The sequence below is a fragment of the Patagioenas fasciata genome, chromosome 14, assembly GCF_037038585.1.
Source record: "Patagioenas fasciata isolate bPatFas1 chromosome 14, bPatFas1.hap1, whole genome shotgun sequence".
Taxonomy (NCBI): Eukaryota; Metazoa; Chordata; class Aves; order Columbiformes; family Columbidae; genus Patagioenas; species Patagioenas fasciata.
In genome coordinates, this window is record NC_092533.1 from 12,096,015 (window position 1) to 12,103,562 (window position 7,548).

The following is a 7,548-nucleotide window of genomic DNA, read 5'->3' on the forward strand; positions in this document are numbered from 1 at the left end:
TGCAAGATGAAAGATATGGAAGTCTACAAAGAAAGTGTTTTATTATTTGAAGACTTACTGCAAACACTTATTCCTGGGAATTGCATTTGTTGCTCTATCTATTCTCATTGCTTTATTTAATCAAATGCATCCTAACTAATTGTGTTTCCAATAGCTCTAATGCCTTTTCCCATTTTAAAATATGAGTAATAAATAGAGTAATCATAAGTGCTTGTTCTGCAAGATCCTATGTCTCCATTATTGTGAGGGACATTAAGTGACATAAGTATAAAATATAATGCAGATGATTCAGAGTTAGTATAACAGGTGAAATGTAGGCAAATGCTCTACAAAACAAATTAAATGGAAACAAAAGTTAACTAATGTGCCCATCAATCCCAAGATAAACCATGAACTAGTCAGAAGATCACTTGGTAGAAAAATGCGAGTACAAATACTGCTATAAAATTTCAATGCCAAATAGCTAATTCTAAAGTTAAGCTTACAATTAAAACTTCAGGAATAATCTTTCTGAGAAATTATGCACTACTACAGTTGTTGTTGCCTGAAGATGTCTGTATTATTTCTTGGATTCTCAAGATAAAAGCTCCATTCATAAATTATTGTTTGAACAATTCTTGAATGAATGTACTTTGAAGTGGATTAATTTGTCACAAAGAAAACATGTGGCGTTAACAAGCTACTATCATTTAAAGAACATGGCTTAGCACTACTTGAAAGCAGAGTCATCCTTCATACACAGAAGGGCATTTTTACATTATAGATTCCATTTTGGGTGTAAAAATAGAAGACCAGGAAGTAAAGAAGGAAAACAGCTGTGATTCTAACTGCTCCTTGGATTTAAAAATTACATTATCTTAAAATTAAGCTGTAACTTTCTATAAAAGAATAATTGAGCCAAAACACATAGTGGAACAGAGGCTTTGCTAGGAAAGTGTGTCAAAATCCTTTTGAATAGCCAAGTGGTTCTAACCGTTAAAAGAAAATGAACTGGGAAATGAATTTGATTGAAATGAGATGTAAGTGAACATGGTGACAAGACTTCACCTCTAGTGCATGTCTAAAAAGATCTTGTATAATTGTCTTCTAACCTTTCAGTAAATGTGGCTCAACTAAACCATGAGAACCATTATAGAAAGGATTTTCCTTCATCTTCTATTTTCACAGATCAGTAAAAGTTTATTTTCCTTTTTCAATGCCTTTTATGCACCTCTACAATCTTTCTTTTCATGTCACTAATTCCTCTAACTCCCACTTCTCCTACATTTCCCACATGTAGACTCCTTCTCCAGGCCTCACACACATCCGCTTCCCTCTCTTATTCCATCATTATTTAGTACTGTTCAATACTCTCAGTGTTTTTCCCAGCAGCAAACTCAACAAACAGTTGACTGTATAACCCATATGTCAAATGGCATGGCAGGTGAGCCTCTCTTTTCTTGAAGAAAAGAACAGAACATGAAGAAAAAAAAAGAGGAAAGTGGACCTGTACAATCAGGTTAACCTTTTCAGATTGTCAAGCCATGATTTCTACATTACCATTTGTCTTATGTAACTTTTTAACAAATTTAGTGTCATTTTTGCTGTTATTTTGGTAAAACCACCTCATATGCATTTTCATTATATATTTGTGTCTCTTCAATGAGACAAGCTGCACAGTTACAAAAAAAAAAGCCAAACCTTGCTAAAAAAAGCTGACTAAAGTTAGCAAAAAAAATAGTATTTGAAAGAAATTGTGCTTGTATTCACATTAATGAGTTATTTGGAACAATAATTACAGACCAGTAGAACAAAACAATTGGTGCCAAGGCCTCAACTTCAGTATTACACATGATCTAAGAGCTTCATTTTAGACAAGATACACTATATAGGGCCCTCAGGACCACATCTGCATGTGGTTCAAAACACTCTAAACCTACATTATTGTTCTGAAATAAAGCTCATTTAGACACATCTTGCAAGAATGACCACCACCACCACTTCCACCTAAAAAAAAGGTGTGGGGAACAAGGGATTGTTTTCCTTTTCCTCACATTGAAATGTTTACAGAATAATGAAATATTTGTGCTTGGAACCCAAACACATACCTGTGCAAATATTTGTCCCATGACCTCCACCACGGTTCTATTAATTCAGACAGCAACATCCTGGCAGAAGGTGTATGATAATGCCTCAACAACCATTTGCAGAAAACATTAAATGGACATAATTTGTTGCAGGCTAAAATTTGTTGCAGACAGCATATTCACAAAGCAACTTCACATTTTCTACAAGAAAACATATAACGTTTGTTATTCTACTAAAATAAATAACCTTCTTAGCATCTTTTGTTTCTGGCTTCAGTGACAAATTCTGATTTTAAGCCCTGAAATCTGTGAATCTGTTCATAAGATTTTTTTTTTCTCAGATGTAATGAAAGAATAGAAGTGTCATAGATTGTGGATGAATTATTATAGCTTTGTTATTCCGCCATAGCTTCAAACAGTAAGGTTTTTTATGTGTAAAGATGTTATCAAGAGTCTGCTTTCAGTACCTTATAATTTAAAAACAAAATTGACTTAATGGGTTGCATGAAAGACGGTGTTTCCAACTCAGGAGTCATTGAAGAGAGGGGTGATGGAATTTAAGCTTTTCTGAAATAGCGGCATTCAGTAAACTATGTTACTGTTTAAATCCAATATGAAATAAAAGAAGCAGATGGATGTAATAATTCAGGTCAACATGTACATAGAAGCTGTATGGCATTTTGGCATATATGCAGTTTGAAGCAGTTTCAGCTATTCTGGCTGCCTGTACAGGCTGAGCAAATCATAAAGCCAAAGCCCATCTCCAATAATTAACTGTATCCATGGCCACAAAAATCCTTATCAGCAGTTAACTACACCTCTAACTACCACGAATATCACTGAAATACATCTAAGTCATTCTCTAAAAAGCAAACCTAGACTGTGTATATTGCTACTGAAGAAATAGAATGGGATTAAAAAAAAAAAAGGTTAATGTTACCTAATGTTATGAATATGTAGAAAAAACCATTAAAAAACATTAAATTATTTCCTGCTGTCCTCTCCTCTTCTTGTTAATGCCTGTCACTGCAAAACGTAATTCTGTGTTACAACATTTGCAGAAATAAGACTTCAACTTAAGGCCACTTACTGGAGGAGGGTCCTTGGAAAGGGAGTATCTGAATTTCCAATTTCAAGAAGTATCGGTTTCAGCTGATTAAAACATTCTCAGGATGTTTACAGAGCACTCAGAGCTGTATTACAAGCCTTACGCATAATGACTTTCTGACTGAATGTTGTTTTCACTGACGAAAATTGTGATAAGGACGCATGAATACTTGTAGATAGCTGCCCTTTTCTAAAGGTCTGACTCATATTCAAAGTTGACCCCACAAGGAGATACTGAAATTCATCAACTTGAAAATTACTTCAGAGTACAGGTTTTAAACACTGCGACAGGACTACTGTCTGCCTCTTCCCAACTTTAAATGTAATATATCCCTTCAGAATGACTAGACAATCACTCCTGAGCAAAACAGAATTTACTGGTGTTTCTACAGTACTGATAAGAAACCTGAAGATGTTTTTCCGCAGCACTTAAATTGGATCTAAATCAGTGCTGCCATAACTCTGTCATGCTCTGTCTGCACATTCCTGCTTCTTGCCAGGTGCCTGCAGCCATGATTGATGAATTGTGAGGTGGAGAAATTCAGAAGCTAAATGGGAGTGGGATATTTCTTGGCAACTTTAACTTTCCTCTGATACAATGCACAGACAACCCAAAGGAAAGGACTACTTGCACAGAGACAAGGGTATACGGTGGAACTTCACTAAGTTGTCGTATTGCAGAACCGCACACTTAGTGTGCAGCTTCGCTCTTTATAAACTGAAAACCACATAGACACAAGCAGCTGGAGAATCAGGTACAAAACAGCATAATGTAGCTTTTTACAACTCTTGGCCACAGAGGGAATCATGCAATTTGGGATGTCAGAGGGTTTAGGGTGAATGTAAAGATTTAGGTTTCACAGATCTCAACAATCCTATGACATACCAGCCACATATTTGATACTTCTAAAAAAATGCAGGAATGCTTCTTTCTGGACACGGTGTCAGAAGCGCTCCCCTATCTCAGATCATGTTCAAGAGTTAATGTGACTGAATGGTGCAGGAAAAAGTTGAGCATGTGATGGAATGGATTTGTGGTCTAGAAAATGTATTTAATCACAGACCTCCAAATCAGGTGACTATAGCAAAGAGCCACATGGTCCAGTTTTTGGCTATTGCTACTTTCTGGTATGATGTTTCAACTGTTACAACCAAATTTAGGGAACTGTCAAGCTGTGCAGAGTACAATCTATCTCCTAAACACTGGCAGTGGAGGGACAGAGAAGAAAACAAACAGCAAAAAACCCACCACACAACAAAACCACAACATGAAATACTAAACAGTATATGGCAGCAGCCTGAAATAGCCAGAGTCTTAAGGTGGGTCTGCCCTACTTTTCCTTGAAATAAATATACCCCTACCCTGAATTTCAGTCTTCAAGGCAGGTTTTATTAGAACAGAATAAACCAGAATAAAAGAATTCTTGAAATAATGACACCTTGTGGTCAGCTGGGTATGACTGACTTTGGGAGGGCCAACCTGCCCTGTTTGTCCCCTGCTTCCTCACGGGGCAGCTCCTTTCCTCTACTATTAGTGGTTTGAGGGCTAAATGAACCCCACAGGGTCCCTTTGCTGATTCCTGGCAATGTCCCTCTGTCACCCTGGGGACTCGGATATGTATTCACCCCCTTCCTCCTGGCAGAAACCCTGCAGTCAGCCCCCTGCAGCACCCTTTCCCACTCTGCTTTTCTAAACATCTAGAATGCAGAGCACACCCCATTTCTCTAAAGTAGGATGCCACCCCCACCTTCCTCCTCACAAGAACAGATGATCCACAGGATGAGAGCCAGGAGGGCACCCTGCACAACACCATCTTCTCTCCTCTCTCCTTCCCAGCTGCATGCTTTGCGCACGTGCTGCACACTTAGACTCTCCACCACAAACAGGGTGTGTGAAAGGCCTATTACCCACATCCAGCAGTAGTTAGTCCTGAAAAGAATTAGCAGAATTCCCTCCCCCTGCTGGGACTTTCTTCTTTTTTTTTTTTTTTAATAGAAGAGTCATCTGGAAGGAAATCAAACAGATTAAATTATGGGCTAATGATATGAATAAAGTTCCATTAAATAACAAAAGCACAAAGAAAACATAAATTACTTTAAAGTAAATCCGTCAGTCTTTCACTGCAGGGTGCCACTTGAATCTGTGGCATTTTACCACCATATTTGATTCTGTACTTATGTTTACATTTATTGTTCCCAGGAGACAGCACTTTCCGTATTCTCAGCAAAACAGTAAGTAAATCTATATTCTGGTAACATGATATGTAAAACATGCTAATCTTAAAGGGGAAGAGAAGAATTTTAAAAAGAAGAGGGGTTAAAATGAATTCTGTCCTTCTGCTCGGGTTTTGTCCGCTAGCCAAGCATCCATTTTTTAATACCTAGTTAAAGGCTTCCCACGGCTGTTTATGCCTGGACCACCTGTTCCCATAATGCCCTCAGATCAGCAGGTTTTGGCACCACATTAGATAGTTCATAAAAATACTAGCTGAGCATCAAGCTTTTAGGGGGAGCCATCTAAACCACATGACATAAATGCTATTTCATTTCCATGAAAAAATAATTGGTTATAACCAGGAAAGAAAGGAGGAAGGAAAAATATTGAATGAACTTGTTTGTAGGTCAGGTTGGTGCAAGTGAAGGAGAAGGGTCTTGGAAGAAGTGCCTGAAGTGTATTTGTAGCACGAATCTTGCAGGGAGGGAGAAGGGGACACACAGAAGGAAGGAACGTAGATTATAATTTGTGGAGTTAAATGAGTGTGAAAGATGTTGAATAAAGAGAAGAGGTAACTTGTCTATCAATAGAGAAGAATAGGAAAAGCAGATGATAAATCATCTCATACAAAGAGGTAAATGAGTGGTGTATAAAAGAACAAAGTCAAGGGAGAAGAAGGTAAAGTGATAGATGGCTAGCAGATTGAATAGGCAGATTAGTTAAATAAATAATTTTTGAATGCCAGTTTTAAAAACTCTCTGAATGATCAATTTTAAATCAGCCTTCACATCTGGCCTCTGACAAAGCTTTGTTATCTGTAGCTATATGGATATATTCATAGCTATATATCATTTACCGGCAGCCCTGGCTAACTGGGGAGGTCCCAGCTGACTGTGGATTGGCAAATGTGATGCCCGTCTGCAAGAAGAGCTGGAAGGAGGACCTGGGGCACTACAGGCCTGTCAGCCTGACCTCGGTGCCAGGGAAAGTTATGGAGTAGGTCATCTTAAGTGCCATCATGTGGCACGTACGGGAAAACCAGGCGATCAGGCCCAGTCGGCATGGGTTTATGAAAGGCAGATCCTGCTTGACTAAGCTGATCTCTTTCTATGACAAGGTGACCTGCTTAGTGGATGAGAAAAAGGCTTTGAATGTTGTCTACCTAGACTTTAGTAAAGCCTTTGACACCTTTTCCCACAGCATTCTCCTGGAGAAGCTGGCAGCTCATGGCTTGGACAGGCGTAACCATTACTAGGTAAAGAACTGGCTGCGTGGCCGGGCTCAACTATCTGAAAGGAGGTTGTAGCATGGAGGGTGTTGGTCTCTTCTCCCAAGTAACAAGTGATAGGACAAGATGAAATGGCCTCAAGTTGCACCGGGGAAAGTTTAGATTGGATATTAGGAAAAATTTCTTCATCGAAAGGGTTGTTGGGCATTGGAACAGGTTGTCCATGGCAGTGATGCAATCACCATCTGCAGAGGTGTTTAAAAGATCTGTAGATGTGGTGCTTAGGGACATGGCTTAGTGGTAGACTTGGCACTGTTAGGTTAACTGTTGGACTTGATGATCTTTAAGGTTCTTTGCAACCTAAATTGATTATTCTATGATTCTATATATTTACATCTGGAAGAAAATATCCTGAAAGGCAGTTATAAGCCTTTTATATTTAGCTCATTAGAAACTTTTCTAAATGCAAAGCTGCAGCCTTCTGGTCTGTTTCCTTTAACTTCCTCTGTCTAATAGCTCACACCTCAGGTAGTGAGATAGCATTGCATACCAGGAGGTGAGGAGAAACACAAGCTCCTCCTCTTTTTGGAAGGAAGAGCTTTTCCTTCACTTCAGCTATAGCAGCAGTCTCAGCTCTCTATCACTTGACTTTTCCATAGAGAAAATACTTTATTCCAGGTCTTGGCACTGTAGTGTTTTCTGACATTCAGTCCACAGGGATTTCATCCTACACATAACACCATACTATAATTGAATCCCAGCCTTTAAAATCAACAATGCTAGATTTTAAACATTGCATCCGCTAAATCCGAAAAGACTTTTTACATACTTTGACAACTTGAAACTGAATGCACAGCCTTAACAGGTTGTTAAGGTAAACTGGGAGCCTTGTTTGGACAGATGGAGCTTTCTCTGAAAAGAACATGGTAATT